We start from the raw sequence: 18,859 nt of genomic DNA on the forward strand, positions 1-18,859 counted from the left end.
CCTGCAGCAGCCCGGCCGGAAACAATCACCCTTTGAGAGAGGCTGCCAAGCTGGGCGCCAGGAGCAGCCAGGATGGAGGCGGGGTGGGATGGGGGTGCAGGCGGGGGCCGAGCTTTAACTCTCGAGAGCCGAGATCTGGGGGCGCGTTCGGCCCCTGCCCCCCACCCCTGCTCCGGCGCCTGAAGCAGGAGCCGCCTCCGCGGGGGACGGTGCCGGGGAGGGAGGGGCGGTGGGGAGGTGATACCAATCCCTGGGGGGGCCCCCGCCGGCCTCCCTCCTCGCGCCCCCGCCGCGGCTGGCGAGGTTGGTACCGACCATTAGCAGCTCGGGTCCCGCCGGCGCTGGCGCGGGCTCGGGGCGGGGGCGGGGCGGGGGCGGGAGCGGGCGGGGGCGGGGCGGGAGGCGCTGGCGGAGCCGCGGAGGCACCGGCGCATCCGCCGCCAGCGAGGGGACTCTGCGCCGGCCCGGTCTGCTCGGCTCCGGCCGCGCGCCCCGCTCCCCCCGCGCCTGCTCCCCGCTCCCCTCCCCGCTCCCCGCCCGCTCCCCTCCCCTGCCCCTCCCGCTCCCGCCCCCCGCCTCCCCCCGCGCCCTCCCCCCCGCGCGCTCCCAGCCTTCGGCCGCCGCCTCGCGGAGCCCAGAACGAGCCGGGCCGGGGCGGCGGGGCCGGGCGGGGCTGCGGGCGGGCGGGCGGGCGGGTGCGCGGACCCCGCGGGTATGAAGTGGCCCCCGGGGGCCCGGAGCCCGAGAGTCCCCGGGGAGGGCAGCGCGCGCGGCCCAGGGCAGCAGTCTCGGGGCGCCGGGGCCGGGGCGTAGGGGCCGTCGCCCGCCATGGACCGCACCAGGGACGCTCCGGATTCGTCGCCGCAGGTCAGTGCTCCCCGCGCCCCCGCGGGCGCCCCGCCGCGCACAGAGCCCCGTTCTGCGTCCCCATCGGTGCCCACGCCATGTCCTCCCGGGTGCGCGCTGGGGTGTGTGTGTGCGCTGCGCGCGCCGGGGCGGCTGGAAAGGGGGCCGAGAACCGAGCTCGGGCCGGGAGGCGCTGCTGCCGAGGGGCTGCGAAACAAAACCCGGCACCGCCTGCCCTCGTCCACCGGGATTAGGGGAAGAGCTGGCTCTCAGCAGCGTCTGACAATTGGCCCGGGCTCTCAGCCGTCAGTCCTGGCCCCCTCAGCAGGTGGTTTCTGGTGGCCGGATGAGGAGTCAGGGGTCAGTCGTCCCCCACCTCCCCACCCCGATGCCCAACAGCCCTCTCTGGATCGCTCTCTGGCTCCTGGCCACTGCCGAGTTAACTCTCTTGAGGGGGCCCTAGCTCTGCGGGGCATGCTGAGGGACCCAGGGGTGGCAAGGGTGGCAAAGGGCCCTTGGGACCTTCGGTGTAGCGAGGAGGAAGGAGGCGCGACCAGTTCACCACCCTCCCATCTGCGCCTGGGCTCAGGTCTGAGGTCCCAATCCCTCCAAAGTCAGAGCACACAACTTCCAGAAAAAGGAGGCTGAGAGTTGAGGCAGGAAATAGAGAAGGAAGCCACCGGGTCCGACAGTGCCAGGGAAAGGAGGTGACAGCCCCGTACCAAGCAGCTAAGGTCAAGAACCACCCCCACATGCACACACAGGAGCCGTGGCCAACCTCCCTGTCGCCTTTCTCCCCCAGCCAGGCCTAGCTGCATGGATTCTTGCAGAAGCTGGAGCTGAAGGACTCCGGAGATTTCTTAACGTACAGGAAGGGGACCTTTACTGACAGTTGCTAGCCCAGTGCATGAGCACCAGTGTGAGTGGGGTTCCCAATGGGGCCTACAGCTTGGGCTGTGTAGTATGCACTGTTGAAAATGTTGGGGTACAGACATCCTAGGGCCTAGCACTGTGCGATGCCTGGATGTGTTTGTGTGGAAATGGGAGGCACACCACTCCCTAAGTTACTAGGGCCGTGGGGCATGTGGCCGCACAGGACTGTTGTTCTAGGGTTTTCTAACATTTGTCTTCTGTGATTATGTCTCCCTACCTCTGCTGGTAGCCACTACCGAGATAGAGACATTTCCTCCTAGAGCCTGCTCAGTTGGTGACCATTAATGGCCCTTACTGGACCAAACATCAAGCCTTCCCTTTCTTGCCGTGGGGTGAAGACCCTTTCCCAGGTCTTCAGACAGACTTCTCATTCTGCCCAGTCCATGCCCAGCACTGCCAAAGGCTCCAGAGCTTAGAGACATTTCCCCTCTTCCCCTTTTGATGGAAGCAGAAATACTTGCTAAGGTTAGTGGGACTGGGAGAGTTAATGCATCTGTGCCCCATTCCGCACTGGAGCCAGGAGCTTGCTGTTCCCGTTTCTGTGCCTGACCCCAGGGTGCTTGGGGATCACTCCAGGTCCAGGCGAGCTGAAAGCTTGCAGGCACTGCGCTGAATATGTGTGTGTAGGTTTCTGGTTGGGCAGGTACTCACTGTTCCACCAGAAGCAGGGGGCAGGTAAATCACTGAGGAGATCAGCTCCAGCAACAGGATTGGAGCCCATGGCAGAGACCAAGGAGCTTCACAGGAGGATGCCCTGGGGCAAGCCCAGTTTCCCGGCTTAGGCTTCTGGAGGGACCTGAAGGTTCTCTTAGTGGTTTCTCGGGGTCCTTACCCTGAGACCAAGTAAGATGTACTTTTCCTAGTTGTGTAGCACAGGGTGATGAGGCAGGCCGGGAGCTGGGAGTGTGAAATGGGAAAGAGGATGTACTGACTGAAAGGCTAACGGATGGGAGCATGGTGCTCCATTGTGTCTGGAAGAGAGGGATGAGTGCTCCTCTCTGATGAGACTGGAGAGGAGGAGAGGAAGGGGCTCAGGAGGAGAAGGATTCTGAGAGAGCCTGACACAGGCAGAGAAAGAGGCAGTGAGACAAGAGACAAAGGCACGGAGGCACACTGGCAGATGGCAGAGGGAGGCACACAGGCAGAAGTCAGGGTGGGCTGAGTGGTGAGTTGGGGTGGGCTGGGGGCCTCTCCCTGTTCCCCTACATCGACCTCAGCAATTGTCCACCCCTGCAGGAGGCCCCTCACTGGAGCAATTGGACATTCTACTGAGGAAGGTACTTTCCTGTGGCTTTGATGAATGTTAAGGGTCTTTTAGACAGAAGCCCAAAGGCAGAGGGAGGACAGGCTCTGAGGTCAAGCACATCAAGAGCTTGCAGGGATTTTCAGGGACACCCTTTGCCCCTGATCATCTCCCAGTGCTGAGGGTTCCTCTCCATCTTCTGCCCCTGCCCCAGCCCTCCTGGTCCTGGAATGCAGGGCAGTGGGGAAGGATGTGGGGTCTGGGGAAACCTGGCACTCAGGAGAAGAGAAGTCATGCACCCCCACTCCCCATGCCTCCAGGCAAAAAGACCTTTGTGGACCCTACTGAAGACTAGCCAGGGGACATGGAAGAAGTGTAGTGGGGACAGGCCCTTGGCCAGGCTGTCTGAGGTCCAGTCTCAGCTCCATCTGTGGCTAGCCAAGCAGACTTGGAAAAAACAGAGCCCTCTCAGCCCCGGCTTCCTGACAATCTATAAATTGGGAAACTGTCATCTCACCAGTTTTTAGAAGAAATACTAGATGAATTTTAATTTAATCTATGTATTTTATACACTCTCACCCCCTTTCTTCCAGGATGAGGATGGCTCTAGAATTTGGAGTAGCAGTGTCAGGCCAGTCCTGGAGCCAATCCCACTGGAATCGGTGCAGGTTGTCCCACCTCCCTCCTCACCCGCTTGAGTCATCACACCTCCAGACTCTGGGCTGGACCTACCCTTCCTTATCCTGACCCAAAGAACCCAGAGCATGCCTTGGCTCAGAGTTCGTCCTCGCCAAACACAAAATAATATTTGCTTGTCTAATTATTGTTAAATATAATCCTTCCAATTTATCAGCAAATGGTAGTCTAAAAAAAAAAAAAAAAAAAAAAAAAAAAAAAAAAAACTCTTGACACAGAAATTTCAGATCTGTGAGCCCTTCTTATCCATGCTGAAAGGTGACAGGGTGGTCAGAGATCCCCAAAAATTCAGTTCACTTGCACCAACAATGACCAAGCACCTATTGTGTGGGAGGCTCTGCACCAGGTGCTGGGAACGTAAAACATCAAATAATCCAAAAATCCAAATCTGGTGTTTTCTGTTTAGCTTTGGAAGGGTTATGTGGGTTGCTTTTTTTTTTTTTTTTTTGCAGCTACAGCAAATTTACTTTTCTAATGAGGTTTAGCTCCAGCCAATATTAAAATGAGCCTGCGTTCCCTGCGCACACACCAGCTGACAGCAGCAGGGCAGGAGGCAGCCTCCGCGCCAAGTGCCTGGCAGGGATTAAGGCTTCGCCACTGATAAGCCCAAAAGTGGAGAGTGTGAGTCTGGATCAAGAGTTGACTGGATTTGAGGACTAACCTCGCCCAGGGGGCTGTGGATTCCACGGCTCAGTCTTCAGAGCCATGGCAGGAGCTCTCTCTCCTCATATGTGGGAAACGTGAGCCAGCTCTCTGCTCACAGGAAGAAGACCAAGTGGGACGGGGGAGTGGAGACATGAAGGCGTGGTGTGGGGAGTGCCAGTGGCACTGTAGTTGGAGGCCTGGCTCTGCCCGTCCTCTCTGGCTGGCTGTGTGGGCCGGAGTCCTCTCCTTCCCGTCTGCCCATCATGCTTCCTCTTTCTAAGGCAGGTGAGCGATCTGGCCTCTGAAGCCACGAGTCTCTGTTTGAACTCTGGGCTACTCAGTTGGCCCTTGTTCAGAAACTGTTAGAGCCCAGTGCTGGGCATGGGGGGGCTGCTTCCCGCATCCCTCCTCACCCTGAGCAGCTCCTCAGTCCCACCAGCCACATTTCAAGTGCACAACAGCCACACGTGGCTAGAGGCTGCCATCTTGGGCGGCACAGATGCAGAACGTTCCTGGCAGCACGGAAAGTTCTGGTGGACAGAGTGTTGTGGACCTGAACCTGCACAGGTGTTTCGCAGGGTGGCTAAGCACAAGGCCCTACTGGCTGGATTCAGATCCTAGTTCTGCCACTTAGTAGCTGTGTGGCCTCAGGACATTGCTTAACCTCTCTGTGCCTCAGACTTCTCGATTTTAAAATGAGGGTAATAATAGGATGTTTCTGAGGAGGAAATGAGTCATTACAGTTAATCATGCTAATCAGAGCATGCAATAGCAAGAGCTTTTTTATTTTTTATTTGAAAATAGGAAGCCATTTTTATTATTCATTTATTTAACAATTCACTTAAACACTTATTGAAAAGCTCACTTTCCCAGGCCGACCCCCCACCCCACCCAATCAACACAAGGCCTTGCTACCTCTCTGACCTTTCCTGAGCCTCCACCTCGTCCCCTAGGATGGCATTATTCCTGACCACACACCCCGGGAGCTAGAATGAGATGAGGAAAGCGTCCTCATGTTATGCAGATGCAGCCAGATAGAGGGCCTGATGCTTTTTGGAGGTGAGTGCAACTGAAATTCTGTTTTGTCACCAAAAAGCATCTGCTAAGCCCCCATACTTTCAAAATAAGAGCAGCAAAGGAGGCACCGTTAGCTGCCACCAGCCAGCACCATGCCGAGCAGGGATGGAAGAAGGGACGTGAGGGGCCCCTGCCTGGGCTCATCCTTCCCTCATCTGGAGGGCAAGAGAGCCCAGAGGCCGTTGTGGGCTCAGTGGAGGGAAGCGGCGGGAGCAGAGCCTGCAGGTCTTAGAGGCCAGCTGACTGTGCTGCCAGGAGCCCCCCAGGTGCTGGTCCCAGCTGTGTCTGCAACTCACTGTGCCGCAGACACTGGTGGGCCTCAGTTTCCTCATCTAAGACAGGAGGGGCAGGGCTACATGAGCGTTTCCTCACCTGGAAAAATCACTTCCACAGAGCGACCCAAGCCGGAGGCCGGAGGGAGGGAGCCTGCCCGCCAAGCCACCAGGGGTGGAAGGTGAGGGATGGCCAGAGGGAGGGGTGGAAGGTGAGGGATGGCCAGAGGGGCAGGAGCTGGCCATTCATAGCCAGGCTGACGCCCCCGGCTACCTGGCTGCCAGCCTTCTCCCGGAAGTAGGATTCTGCAACCCTGGGCTACTCCCTTCTTTTCACAGATGAGGGGCAGACACTCAGAGCAGCCCTGCTCCTGACTAGATGAGCACAGAGCAATTTCACACAAGACAGAGGCTGCGTGCCCCAGTGCCCTCCCAGGCAGGTCGTTGGCAGACAGATGTGTGGAGGCTGGGGGCCGCCTCCCCTGGGGTCGGGACACAACGCCGAGACTCCCAGGGCCCCTCACCTCCTCTCTTCTCCCTCAGATGGCTGGGCCCAGGAAAACCAACCTCAACTATCCCTGACAGCCCTGGGGAAGGTCAGCTCCTTAAGGCCACAGACAGCAAATTAAAAACACAGACAAATTTCCATGAAACCCATGAGTTGCCAGCCTGCCAGAGTGTGTCCACGCTCCCTGACCAAAGGATCTTGCCAGGCGGGTGACCATCAGCAGACCCTCCGTAGCTTCAGACCCGGGTTTGGGGCTGCCTGGTGCCTACCTAGCCCGGGCCTGAAGCCCTCTAGGTCCCCGTAGCAGATGGGAAGTCCCCTTGGGGGTGTCTTCCGAAGCCTAAGGACATCACCACTGCTCTCGCACCCTTGAAGATAAGTCCTGACCCCCAAGAAGTGCAGTGCTGGGTCCCACTGAGCAGGGCTGTGGCAAATGCCACCTCCGTGGTTGCTGACAGGCTGTAGGTGCAGATCAACAATATCAACACCCCCCCCACCCTGCTTGCCTGCCCCAGCCCTTCGTCCCTCCTCTTGCCTCATCCACAGACCACAGAGTGGGAGAGACGGCCGCTTGTGGCATGGGGAGGACACTGAGCCCTGGGAGGCCAAGGGACCAGCCAGTTGCACCCACGCTGCAACTGACCCACACAGGCCCAGCTCTGCCAGCCTGCCTGGGCTGAAGTACAGCCTCGAGGCGAGCTACTGGCCTCACGGTCAGAGTTTCTGAACGGAAGCTGAAGTATTACTCTCCTAACTCATCCCTTGTCGATACTGACTTCTTCTCCCACACATAAATCTCTCTCTCAGAACAAGTGCTCCCGTGCTGTGTCTCTGGGGCTCCCCAGGCCTGAGGACAGCGAGGCAGTTGCAGGCTGTCAGTGGGGCGTGCACACTCCTCCCAGTGGCGTCCCTGGAGCCTTGGAGGGGGGCCTCTCGCTGACATGCCTGGTGCCTGTCGCCCCATAATTCCCAGGAAGGTGCATGCTTGAAATCACACACAGACACCCAACCCACCGCAAACGCTCACTGAAGCCCCGGGTGCAGGCCCCGAGGGGTGTGCCGTCCTTGACTGTGTCTCAACAGATGTTCTGGATGAATGACAGGCTCGTTTTCATTGTGATTTAAAAAAACACACAGCGTAAAACTTACCATCTTAACCATTTTCGGTGCACAGTTCACTAGTGCTGAGTGTATTTACATTGTTGTGAAACAGATCTCCAGATCTTTCTCATCTTGGCCATTAGAAACTATGGACTCGTTAAATGACTCCCATTCTCCCCAGCGTCCCAGGTCCCAGAAGCCACCATCCTAGTTTCTGTCTCTCTGAATTTTACTGCTCCAGAAACCTCATAGAAACTGAATCCTGTGATATTTGCCCTTTTGTGACTGCTTATTTCACTTAGCGTAGTGTCCTCAAGGTTCATCCATGTCAGGGCATGTGTTAAAATGTTCTCCCTTGGCTCGGCGCGGTGGCTCACGCCTGTAATCCCAGCACTTTGGGAGGCCCAGGCAGGCGGATCACAAGGTCAGGAGATCGAGACCATTCTGGCTAACACGGTGAAACCCCGTCTCTACTAAAAATACAAAAAAAAAACTAGCCGGGCGTGGTGGCGGCGCCTGTAGTCCCAGCTACTCGGGAGGCTGAGGCAGGAGAATGGCGGGAACCCGGGAGGCGGAGCTTGCAGTGAGCCGAGATGGCACCACTGCCCTCCAGCCAGGGGGACACAGCCAGAGCGAGACTCCACCTCAAAATAAAAAAAAATGTTCTCCCTTTTTAAGGCTGAATAATATTCCATTGCACGTGTATTCCTCATTTTCTTTATTTTCTTTATCCAGTCATCTGGTCGACAGGTTATTTGATGCCAGGCTATGGAGCAAAAGCTCAATAAATGGTAATTCTCCCCACTTGCCCTTCCCACTCAGGAGATGTCTGAGCAGAGGGGCCACCCAGCAAACTTCTGCCAGAGGGAAGCTATGTCGCAATGTCATGGGAGCTTCAAGAAGGAAGGCCCCCCCATTCTAGCTGGCATCTGGTCTGGCCTCTGGGGCTCCCTTCCTGCATCCAGGGCTGCCCAGGCACCCTGCAGTGTCCAGCCCCGTGTATGAAGCCCCAGGGCTGAGTGCACCTGGCCTGGTCCTGGGGGCCAAACAGCTCAGCAAGTGGAGGGACTGTGAGGGAGGGAAGCATGTCCCAGGCAAACGTACCGGTGTGAAGGGATGCCTGCCTCCTGCTCTCATCCCTGCTGCCTTCCCGGGACCCCGAGAAAGAAATCGGCCGGGTACTCCTAGAGTCTACCTGGGGACAGCAGCCCAGGAGAGCCTGGAGATCCCCTCCCCCAGGTATGTGGAGGACTGTCTTGAGCCTGTGCCTGGGCGGTGTTCGGGCTCCATGGTGTGGCGGACCGTGGATCCATAGCTGCCCTCGTGCTCACTGTGCGATAGGCGGCCTGGGAAACCCAGAGGTAGTATCAGCACACGCTGCTGTCGGGGGCACTGAGACTGAGGACTGCTGGATTCATCACACCCACACCTCCTCTGCTGTGGAGGGCACACCCTGCCCACGCCGGTTCACACATGTGCTTGGGGGCAAGTCCCCTACCCAAGCCCCTTCGACTTTTTTTTTTTTTGAAACAGAGTCTCACTCTGTTGCCCAGGCTGGAGGGCAGTGACGCAATCTCAGCTCACTGCAAACTCCACCTCCCGGGCTCAAGTTATTCTCCTGCCTCAGCCTCCCCAGTAGGTGGGATTACAGGCGCCTGCCAGCACACCCGGCTAATTTTTGTATTTTTAGTAGAGACGGGGTTTCACCATGTTGGCCAGGCTGGTCTGGAACTCCTGACCTCAAGTGATCCACCCACCTCGGCCTCCCAAAGTGCTGGGATTACAGGCACGAGTCACTGCACCCGGCCCAGTTCAACATTTGATGTTAATTGTTTCTTCTTCAGGCAGTGGGGTTAGCTGACACCCCAGAGGAGGGAGGGACCTTAGGGGCAGGGCAGGTGTAACAGCAGGAGGTGAGGGAGCCGTGGAAGTGGGAGGTGGTGAAAGTGAAGTTCCCCAGGAGCCTGAGCCTGCATCCTGAGGAGAAGGGGAAGGGAGTGACAGTGCCCAGGGCTCGCTGGCCCTAGACCCCCACTGACAAGTCAGTTCTGTGACAGGACAGCTCTGGAGGCAGGAGAAGAGAAGAGGGATGGGGAGTCTCTGAAATCACTGGTCCTTCCTGAGTGCCTTTCTAGGAAGCTGAGCAGAGACACAGGACCAGACTGGGCAGGGTGGCGGGAGGGAAGCAGCAGCCATGCACTGGGGCATCCCCGCTACTTGACTCTAGCTCATTGTGTCAGTTCCAAACCTCAGTCTCCCCACCTGAAAAAGCAGGGTGACGGGATGGGTGCCCACCTCATCTCAGGTGGCTGCACCGAGACTACAGCAGGAAAATGCATGAGAAAGTGCCTTGTCGCCCGGCCCACCTGTGCGGGGGCACGTGCTCCCAGCAGGAACAGAGGGAGCCGGGGCCACGGCACCAGGTTCCAGGGGCACCGTCTCCCCACAGTGGCCAGGCTGCCCTCCCCAGGCCACACTCTGTTGTCACAGCTGCATGCTGGTGTGCCCAGTTTCCACTGAGTCCAAGCCACAGCGCCGCCTCGTGCTGGGGACAGAGGAATGTGCTGGAAAGGCTGCCCGAAGACCAGTCACTACTGAGCCATGAGGAAGGAGCCAAGGTGCCTCCTTCTTCTGCCCTTCCTCTCCCAGGCAATTGGATTCAGTGTTTTGCCCACTTTTTAATGTGGGTATTTGTTTTTTTTTTTAATTTTTTATGATTTCAGCATTTATTTTAGATTCAGTGGTACATGTGCAGGTTTGTTACCCGGGTATATTGTGTGATGCTGAGATTTGGGGCATGACTGATCCTCTTACCCAGGTACTGAGCACAGTAACCAATAGGTAGTTTTTCAACCCTTGCCCCTCTCCCTTCCTCCCTCTAGGACTCCACGGTGTCTGTTGTTCCCACCTCTATGTCCAAGAGTACCCAATGTTTAGCTCCCATTTGTAAGTGAGCAGTATTTGGTTTTCTGTTCCTGTGTTACTTCACTTAGGATAATTGCCTCCAGCTGCAACCATGTTGCTGCAAAAAAAAAAAACATTATTTATTTCTTCTTTATGACTACATAGTATTCCGTGGCATATGTGTACCTCATCTTCTTCATCCAGTCTACTGCTGATGGGCACCAAGGTTGATTCCATCAGTTCCCTATTACGAATAGTGCTGCAGTAAGCATATGAGTGTATGTGTCTTCATGGTAAAACGACTTATATTCCTTTGGGAAGACACTCAGTAATGGGATTGCTGGGTCAAATGTTTTAAGTTCTTTGAGAAATCTCCAAACTGCATTCCACAGTGGCTGAACTAATTTACATTCCCACCAACAATGTACAAGGGTTCCCTTATATGGTGTCTCATTGCGATTTTGATTTGCATCTCTCTAATGATCAGTGATGTTGAGCATTTTTTCATATTTGTTGACCACTTGTACGTCTTCTTTCGAGAAGTGTCTGTTCATGTATTTTGCCCACTTTTTAATGTGGGTATTGGTCTTTTGCATTTAAACTGTCTAAATTCCGTGTAGGTTCTGGATAGTAGACCTTTGTTGGATGCGAATCTGTAGGTTGTCTGTTGACTCTGTTGAGAGTTTCTTTTGTGGTGCAGAAGCTCTTTAGTTTAATTAGGTCCCACTTGTCAATTTTTGTTTGTACTGCAGTTGCTTTTGAGAACTTAGCCATAAGAATTTTCCCAAAATGTCCAAAATAGTGTTCCTTAGGTTTTCTTTGGGATTCTTAGATAGTTTGAAGTCTTCCAACATTCAAATCTTTGGTCCATCTTGAGTTAATTTTCATATATGGTGAGAGGCTGGGGTCCAGTTTCATTCTTCTGCACATGGCTAGCCATCCGCTGAATCTTAAAACAATGTGGTGGCGGCAGTTATATTAACCACCATGTTTTATATGATCTGACATTCATAGTGCCAGCTGTGTGCCAGGCCTCATGCTAGATGTTTTCCACTGATTCCCTCCTTTGATCTGAAAGTAGCCCTGTGAGAGGTAAAGATGAGGAAACCGAGTCACAGGGATGTTGGTGCAGCTCCTGCTTTGGGTTGGGCTCTGGGCCCTGGTGTGGGAACGTGGAGGTGAGTAAGGTCAGGCGCCCCCAAAGGAGCTTCTGGCCCAGGGCTGGGGGACAGATGTGAAAACCAGCAAACCAAAGGCAGGGCCGGGGGCGGGAAGTCCCACAGTGTGGCCACCTTGAGTGAGCAGCCCAGGGGAGGGGCAGGGCCAGGGAAGGCTGCAGAGTAGGAGAGGGAATGCCACAGGCACAGAGCCCAGAGGAGTCTCCTCTTGCCAGCACCTCACCCAGGACCACAGAGATGGTAGCACCAAGGGAAACTACGCGGCCTAGGGCAGCGTGACGACAGGAAGGGCAGTACTGTGGGGGCAAGCGGGCTGCTCACATCCTTCCTCTGGGACGTCCCCACCTTGCTCACAGCCTGAGAGGCTCTGCAGGGCTGTTTCAGCTAACTCAAGCCTGGACACTCAGTTCCAGGGCTAGACCCACCTGGTAACCTGGCTTGCTTATGTCCAGGCCGTGCTGGGCTCCAGCAGGTACCAAGTCAGTCACCATGACCTGTGCCAGGCTCCGTGCTGTGGATGGGCGCACTCATCCAGCCCCATCATGGGAGACCCTCGCTGCAGCCACCGCCCAGCATCCCAACCAGCGCAACCTTGGCTGGGCCTCCGCTGCAGAGAGGGTCAGGTGCAGGCGAGGGCCACACCCGTCCTAGCTTCCAGGGTCCAGGATTCTAGGACATCGCAGCCTTTCTGGGTTCTGGACTGCCCTCTGCCACTGCTGGGCAACCTGGCAAAAGGGAAGGTCAGTGCTGTTAGCAGTAGCAGCTTCGACAGCTTGCCCCTGGGCCCTGCCGTTCATTGGGTAGCAGAATGTGCCTCACCCTCCGGGGCCCTACGGGCCTGGCCCCCCGCTGAGCAGGCGCCCTGTGGTGGGTGTGCACCCACTGGAGGCAGCAGTCCACCCATGGGGGTCCTGAGCAAACCACAGGCCTCTCCTACGGTGCATACATTGCTGGCTGGCTGGGGAGTCTCAGAACTGGAGCAGGTTGGTTGGTGTGTTAAGAGCATTTTGCTGGAACCAGGGTCCAAGGGCAGGACCCAAATCCTGGCGTGGTCTCTTCATAGAGCTGGAATGATGTGCACTGCTGATTCTACCCCGCCTGTCTCCATGGGTGAGGTGCGGCTGGAGGTGGGCAGGGATGTGGGGAAGCCTCTGAACAGGAGAACCCCTTTGCTCCCCTCATGCAGACGAGAGGAGCCATTCTGGGGCCACCAGCTCATGAAGGCTGCACTGAGGCCTCCCAAGGGAGGGAGCAAAACAGAGAAGCCATCCAGTCTGCATGGGAGCCAGTGCCTGCACGCGGGTGGCAGTGGGCCCTGGTTAGAGAACCCACCACCCACTGCACCCAGAGCAGACCTGCTGTTGATCCATTATTATATCAGCTCATTGCATTTGCAAAAGCATCCTGGTTTGGAGAAGGAAGTGTAAGGTCACACTAGCTCTGATGAACAAGGGCAGGGAAGTCTCAGCCGCCAGCCAGGTGTGCAACTACAGCACAGAGGCCTGCCTGGGGCACAGCTGGGAGGAAACCTGTGTGTCCCCAGAGGCCGGGGGCCAGCGGTAGAAGAGGGCCCAGGAGGGAGCCAGCAGTGGACCTGGGGCCAGGAGAGGTGGGACAGAGGCACGGCAAGGACCCCTGCCTGGCCACTGCTGCCCAGAGGAGTGCAAGGGGATGGCTGCTTTCTATCTGGACCTGGGACACTTGAGACAGTCACTCAGCCCCCTCATGTCTCAGTTTCTTCATCTGTAAAACGTGAACAAAGCTTGGGGATTACAGGGGTTTAACCATTGAATGAGACGACCAGCGTGCTGTCATTTTGGAAGCCGCAGATCACTGCTGAGCGTGAGCTGTTGTGTTTAGTAGTTTTTAGGAGAAGCAGCCCCCACAAACCCCAGTGCTGCAGAGAAAGTGGATTGGCCTCTTGGCATCACCCCATCTATGTTGCAGCATCTGAAGCCATTGGGTGCCAAGGGCAGGCACATGAGCTCTTTTATTTGAATGGGACCCAATTGTGGATTTGTCAGCAGGGCACAGAGCAACCCCGAAACCCAGCTAAGAGGGTACAGACACATGCCTGTGAACACACATGTGCTCACTCACACGGTGCCGACCATGAGCACACAGGCTCACACGCATGCACATGGGGGTCAGGCAGCGGGCCAGCTGCCCTGTGAAGTCACTCAGGCGGGCAGTTCTGTGGTGGCCACAGCACAGCCGCAATGAGCTGTCAGAACAGAATACTCAACCCCAGCGGTTTCCTTGAGTCGAATTCCAAGCCACACATCGAGGAGGACAGGGAGCAGGCATCTGAGTTGCTGTGGCCAGACTGGCATCTCCCCACGTCATCAGCCTCAAGAGAGTGCTGGGCAAGGAGCGGGGGACACCGGAACTAAGCCCGTGCTTGCTATCCCTCACTGTGGGGCCCCCTAACTGCCACTCGGGCCCAGGTACACCCCCACATGCACTGGACCCTGGCCGAGGCCTGGCAGAGAGGAGCAGGCAGGGCATGGAGGCCCAGGCAAGGGAGCAGTTGACAGCTGGAAGGAAATGAGATGGATGCTGGTTTGCAACGGCCAGGCCTGGTTTGCGCTTGGGCATCTTGACTCAACTTGAGAACCCTCTCCCTGACTCTGGTCCCCCCACGGCTCTGGGTGGGAATGGGGCACTGCCCTCTGGCATGGGCCATGGTGCCTCTCACCACAGGACGAGGAAAAGGGTGCCATGTAGGCATTTCAAGAGATGGAAGCTGTGGGGGGGTAGAGGTGGCTAGGGAACAGGAAGGAGGTGGCAGGAGGCTATGACTGTGGCTGGCTTCTGCCGTCACCCTCAGTAGCTATGGGACTAGGCAGGATCTGAGGAGCTGAAGGCTTGACATGGCCCATCTGCCTTGGTGTGGGGGACAGACTCTCAGGTGTCCTCGGAAGCCCCACCCACCCCGTGCTCATGCCTTTGTGCAGTCCTCACCTTTGGTGTGGATGGCATTGGTGGCCAGCCCCTGGCCAGTACACTGTGCAGAAGCAGTGGGCCGTCCCTCCCAGGATTATGCTCTAAGATTCCATCGGCTAGCGGATTAGCTCTAGATCCCCTCCGTGCTGGCTTGACCAAGTAAGTGGCCATGCTGGAGAAACCCATGTGGCAAGGATCTGCGAGCTGCCTCCAGGAGCTGAGGGCAGTCCCAGCTAATAGCCAGCCAGAAGCCACGGCCCGCAGTCCCACCACCACCCGAGTGAGCTTGCAGGCAGATTTTCCTCAGTCGGCCCTCCAGATGAGAACACAGCCCTGCCAATACCTTGCAGCCTTCTGGGACCCTGGACTCCTGACCCATAGGAACTGAAGAGAGTCGGTGGGGACTGTCCTCTGCCATGTGTGTAGGAACTGGTTAGATCGCAATAGAAAATGAATGTACTTGTCTTGGGAGTGGGGACATTTCCTTCCAAAAGTGGGCCTAGGGCAAGGATGGAAAGGCAGCAGGGAAGGAGGGCAAAGGAGGCTGAGGGGCAAGCACCTTTCAATACCAGACTTCTCCCCCATCCCAGGCTGGGCTCCAGGGTTCTTTACAAGGACTACTTGCCAGTGCCACAAATCCCAAAGATAGCGTGACCCTCAGTAATCCCTGTCACGCAGGCAGGGGCCAAGTGGCCGAGTGGTGCTCTGTGTACCATCGTCCCGTCAAGGTTAGCACATTCCTGCCGAACGCCTTTCTCCACTCGGCCAAGCAGAAGCACCCCCACCCCCATCACCCTCATGACCTGCTGTGGGATGGCTCCCCTCTGGGGTCTTCCGCGGGCCTGGCTCACCATTGTCCAGTGCCCCACAATCCTTTATCACGTTTGTGTCCTTCAGCCAGCCTTCTCCCCAGCTGCCGCTCCCTCTCTGCCTGTCCTTCCCCCGCAGAGCATCTGTGTGCTCATCCCTGCTCCCCCACCCGCCCCCAGGCGTGCCCCAGCAGAGAGCAGCCGTAGGTGATGTCGCCCCGCCGTGAAGCCCAGTTCTTGCTTCAGGCCCTCCTGCATGGAGGCTCGGGTGAGTGGATGAACTGCTGCCTGAAGACCACTAGCCACGTGATCCAGGGACCTTCAGTGACACCAGCTGGGGCCAGCAGTGTATTCGGTTCAGATTCCTGCAGTTAACCGGAATGGACTTTCGCTTGCAGAGTTCTACACTAAGCCAAACGCCAATTTTCATTTTGTACTGAATCATAATCAAAATCGAATCCAAAGACTATTTCTGGAAAAAAAAAGAAAAACAAAGGAACTACCTTTAAAAAGTCAGCAAATTACATTTCTGATGCTGGAAGAAAACCAAAGCGTGAAGGTATTCTCTGCACCAAATCAGAACAAAGCTAATACTTCCTTCTGCCCAAGTCCTTGGCTTGGTTGTCCCAGTTAGAAGGGAACAAGATGGGTTGAGATCTGGAATTCACGCTGCCCTTCCATCCGCTGTCCCCAGTGTGAGCCCGCAAGTGACCCAGGCTGGGAAGCAGAGTGCAGACATCCCAGGGCCCGAGCCTGCCACTCTTCCTCCATGAGCATGGTGAAAGCAGGGTGGGGAGAGACCAGCAGTGCCTTCCTGGGGGCACTCGGCCTGACCACTGAGGTAGGCCGGGCAGGGGGTGAGAGGTCAGGGGCTCTGGCCCTGGAGCAGGGTTGCCCAGTGGGTGGGCACGAGGGTGGGCCAGGGGAGGGTCTACAGGGGGAGGTGGTGTGGGCACAGATGGCACTGGACACAGGCCAAGGCCTGAGTTTGAGCAGCTCTGCTGGCACCTGATGCTGTGACCTTGGGCCAATCACACAGGCTCTCAGAGCTTTGGTGTCCTCACATGCAACATGGGGATGAGATCTGTGTGTCTGCCTCATGCCATGGCTGCTCTGAACATCAAGGGACTGGGCTGTATGAAAAAGGGAGTCTTACTGGTTCAATGTAAGATTCAGAGTGGAACCTGCTATGGGACCCCACCCCAACCCTCTGCAGTCGGTGACCAGGGCAAAGGAGGAGAAAGAGGAGCAGGGGCTCCTGTATGGTGTGAGGTCAGTGCCTGTGTCCTGCCCCCCAGCAGGGCTGTGGTGGGCCCGGAGGCGGTGGCGCTGGGGGCGGGAGGGCCAGGGCTTAATGAAGTATAGATTGACTGGGCTGGGAGCTGATTAGCTGTGGCATCAGGCATTTCCTGAGCAGCGCCTGCAGAATCGATACGAATCCGCTGATCCCATTAGGGGCACCTGCAGGTCTGTGGGACAAAGCCTGTGCCTCCCTCTCCCTGGGGGCACGCGGGTTCCTGGCTGCCAGAAGGTGATATGAACAGCAGCTGTCTTAGCCAGCAGGTTGGTGTTCTGCATCCGGTCCGCACATACGTTGGCTGGTGCCTGTGTGATACCCGGGGCTCCCTCTGCTGTCACCCCTGAACCCACGCCCTCAAGAGTCGGTGACGCTGGTTCCCAGCCTGTCCACAGCACTCACCGTCTTGCGTGTTACTGTCATCACAGGATGTCGTGTAAACTGTTGAAGTAAATGTGTTGTTTCTATGAAAATTTCGTAAGGTGAGTCCAGAAAGAAGTTCTCCAAATTAGGTAAAGTCATATTCTAAAGGGTACTACACTCAGACTGCTCACCAAGTGCTCTTCAGCTCTTGAATCACTTTAAAGAAATCACAGCTGGAGGTGGCAGCAGGACGCTGCGGTGTGGCCGATGTCAGAGGCACAGACCTGCCTGACCCTGTGTTGGCGGAGCGGAAGTGCTGAGAGCCTGCAAGGGTGGGTAGTTTGGATTTGGGGAAAATTAGCATGCACTGTGCAGTCCTGGGGAAACATCATCTGTCGGACAACTGGCTCTGCAAGTTACTTAAATTGAAATGTACGGCATGTATGTATCATTTGGAAAGACTCTTCGCCTTAATGGACTTTTTTGATTAACCACTTAACTACTGTTCCCAATCTTACTGGGTTAAAAGGCTTTTATTGTCCTCCGGAGATGAGTACCTTGGACAGTGCCTGAGCTTGTTTGTAACGCCGCGCACACGCATCCAGGCCTTTGGGGACACTTTGCGTTCACACGTCACCTGCACTGGAGCGAGCTGTGTCATCTCGTCCCCTCCGGACTGAGGAAAGCTTCCCCACCCTTGCTGCTGGATTGCCCACAGAATCCAACACAGTGCTTTGCCTGCTACAGATGCTCAATTAATATTTGTCGAGTGAAATTAAATAAGCTCCTCGCCTCAGGGACTGAGGCGTTGCTGAGGCCTTCGTTTGAACGCCTGCAGGCTCAGAAGAAAACCTTTCCATGCGTTTAGAATCGGCCAGCCTTGAACCAGCCTTGCACATGCTCTACAGCCTCACATGTTCTGCCCCAGCCTGGGCCAATCAGAGCCTTCCCATCTGAGTCCCAGACACCCCTTAGTCCTTATTCACAGCCCACAGCACCCTAAAACCCATAGACAAATTTCTCTCTGGAGGTGCCATGGCTCACACCTGTAATCCCAGTACTTTGAGAAGCCAAAGCAGGTGGATCTCTTGAGCCCAGTAGGTTGAGACCTGCTGGACAACTTAGTGACCCCCTGTCTCTACAAAGAAGAATTTTAAATTAGCTGGACATGGTGGCATGTACCTGTGGTCCCAGCTACTTGGGAGGCTGAGGCAGGAGGATCACGTGAGCTCTGGAACTCAAGGCTGCAGTGAGCTGTGATCATGGCACTGTACTCCAGCCTGGGTGACAGAGAGAGACCCTGTCTCTCAAAACAAAACAAAATGGCACAGATTCCTGCAGAGAGGCGTTTCCAGCATGGCCGATCTCCATAGGCATATTGGCCCTTAAGTCAGGACTCAGTTCCACGGGAGGCTGTTTTGTTGGCCCTCTTGCCTTGCCTCTGGCCCTGGGCGCCCACTGAGCTACACTTTCCTCACATAGGACATCCCATCTTCCTCGCAGAGCCCTATGGTGACCTCCAGTTGCTAAAATGGCAGGATCGTTGAAACTTCCAGCTCAGCCTTCCTACTGTAAAGATGAGGTCAAGGAGGGCCATCAGCATGACCCAGGTCCCTCTGGAGCACCTGCCAGATACATCCAGGCCACCCTCCCACTCCCGTGTGCTGCCCCACCCGGGAACCACCCTCCATTCTCCCACAGGGCAGTGCTTGCTTCCACCTGAGGCTCTGAGGACGCCCGGGGAGGGCAGGGCACAGCCTTTTGCGTCTTTACTTGCGAAGACGCCTGAGACATGAGGTTGGTCACAGACATGATGCAGGTGTCAGGATGGGAGTTGTGACTGCGGCAGGCCTGGGCCCTCCACTCACACACACTGCCCACACCGCATCCTGCCTCCCCACGATATCCCCCTTGTGCCTCCACCCACCTCCTCCTCCAGCACCCCATTCTTCCCCATGCTTGCCCCCATCTCCTGGGCTCCCCTGGGTGTGGCCAAGCCACTCCTGCACCTTTGTGCTGATTCTTCTGCCCAACCCAAGTG

The 18,859-nt window shown here is 56.5% G+C and overlaps 1 protein-coding gene across 6 annotated transcripts in view; it reads left to right on the forward strand.

The window, feature by feature from the left end:
* Window positions 1-417: 417 nt before the first annotated feature.
* Window positions 418-18,859, forward strand: part of B3GAT1 (beta-1,3-glucuronyltransferase 1) — a 31,666-nt gene continuing 13,224 nt past the window's right edge. The window contains exons 1-3 of one of the 6 annotated variants that reach the window (XM_030918033.1): window positions 532-867; window positions 15,339-15,717; window positions 15,853-15,999. The gene's annotated coding sequence lies outside the window, so the exon portion shown is untranslated. Of the gene's footprint in view, window positions 868-15,338; window positions 15,718-15,852; window positions 16,000-18,859 lie in introns of all 6 variants that reach the window. The other 5 variants (XM_030918036.1, XM_030918034.1, XM_030918032.1 and 2 more) reach the window with 5 other exon arrangements.

This window comes from Rhinopithecus roxellana, chromosome 15 (genome assembly GCF_007565055.1).
Source record: "Rhinopithecus roxellana isolate Shanxi Qingling chromosome 15, ASM756505v1, whole genome shotgun sequence".
In the NCBI taxonomy this organism is placed as follows: Eukaryota; Metazoa; Chordata; class Mammalia; order Primates; family Cercopithecidae; genus Rhinopithecus; species Rhinopithecus roxellana.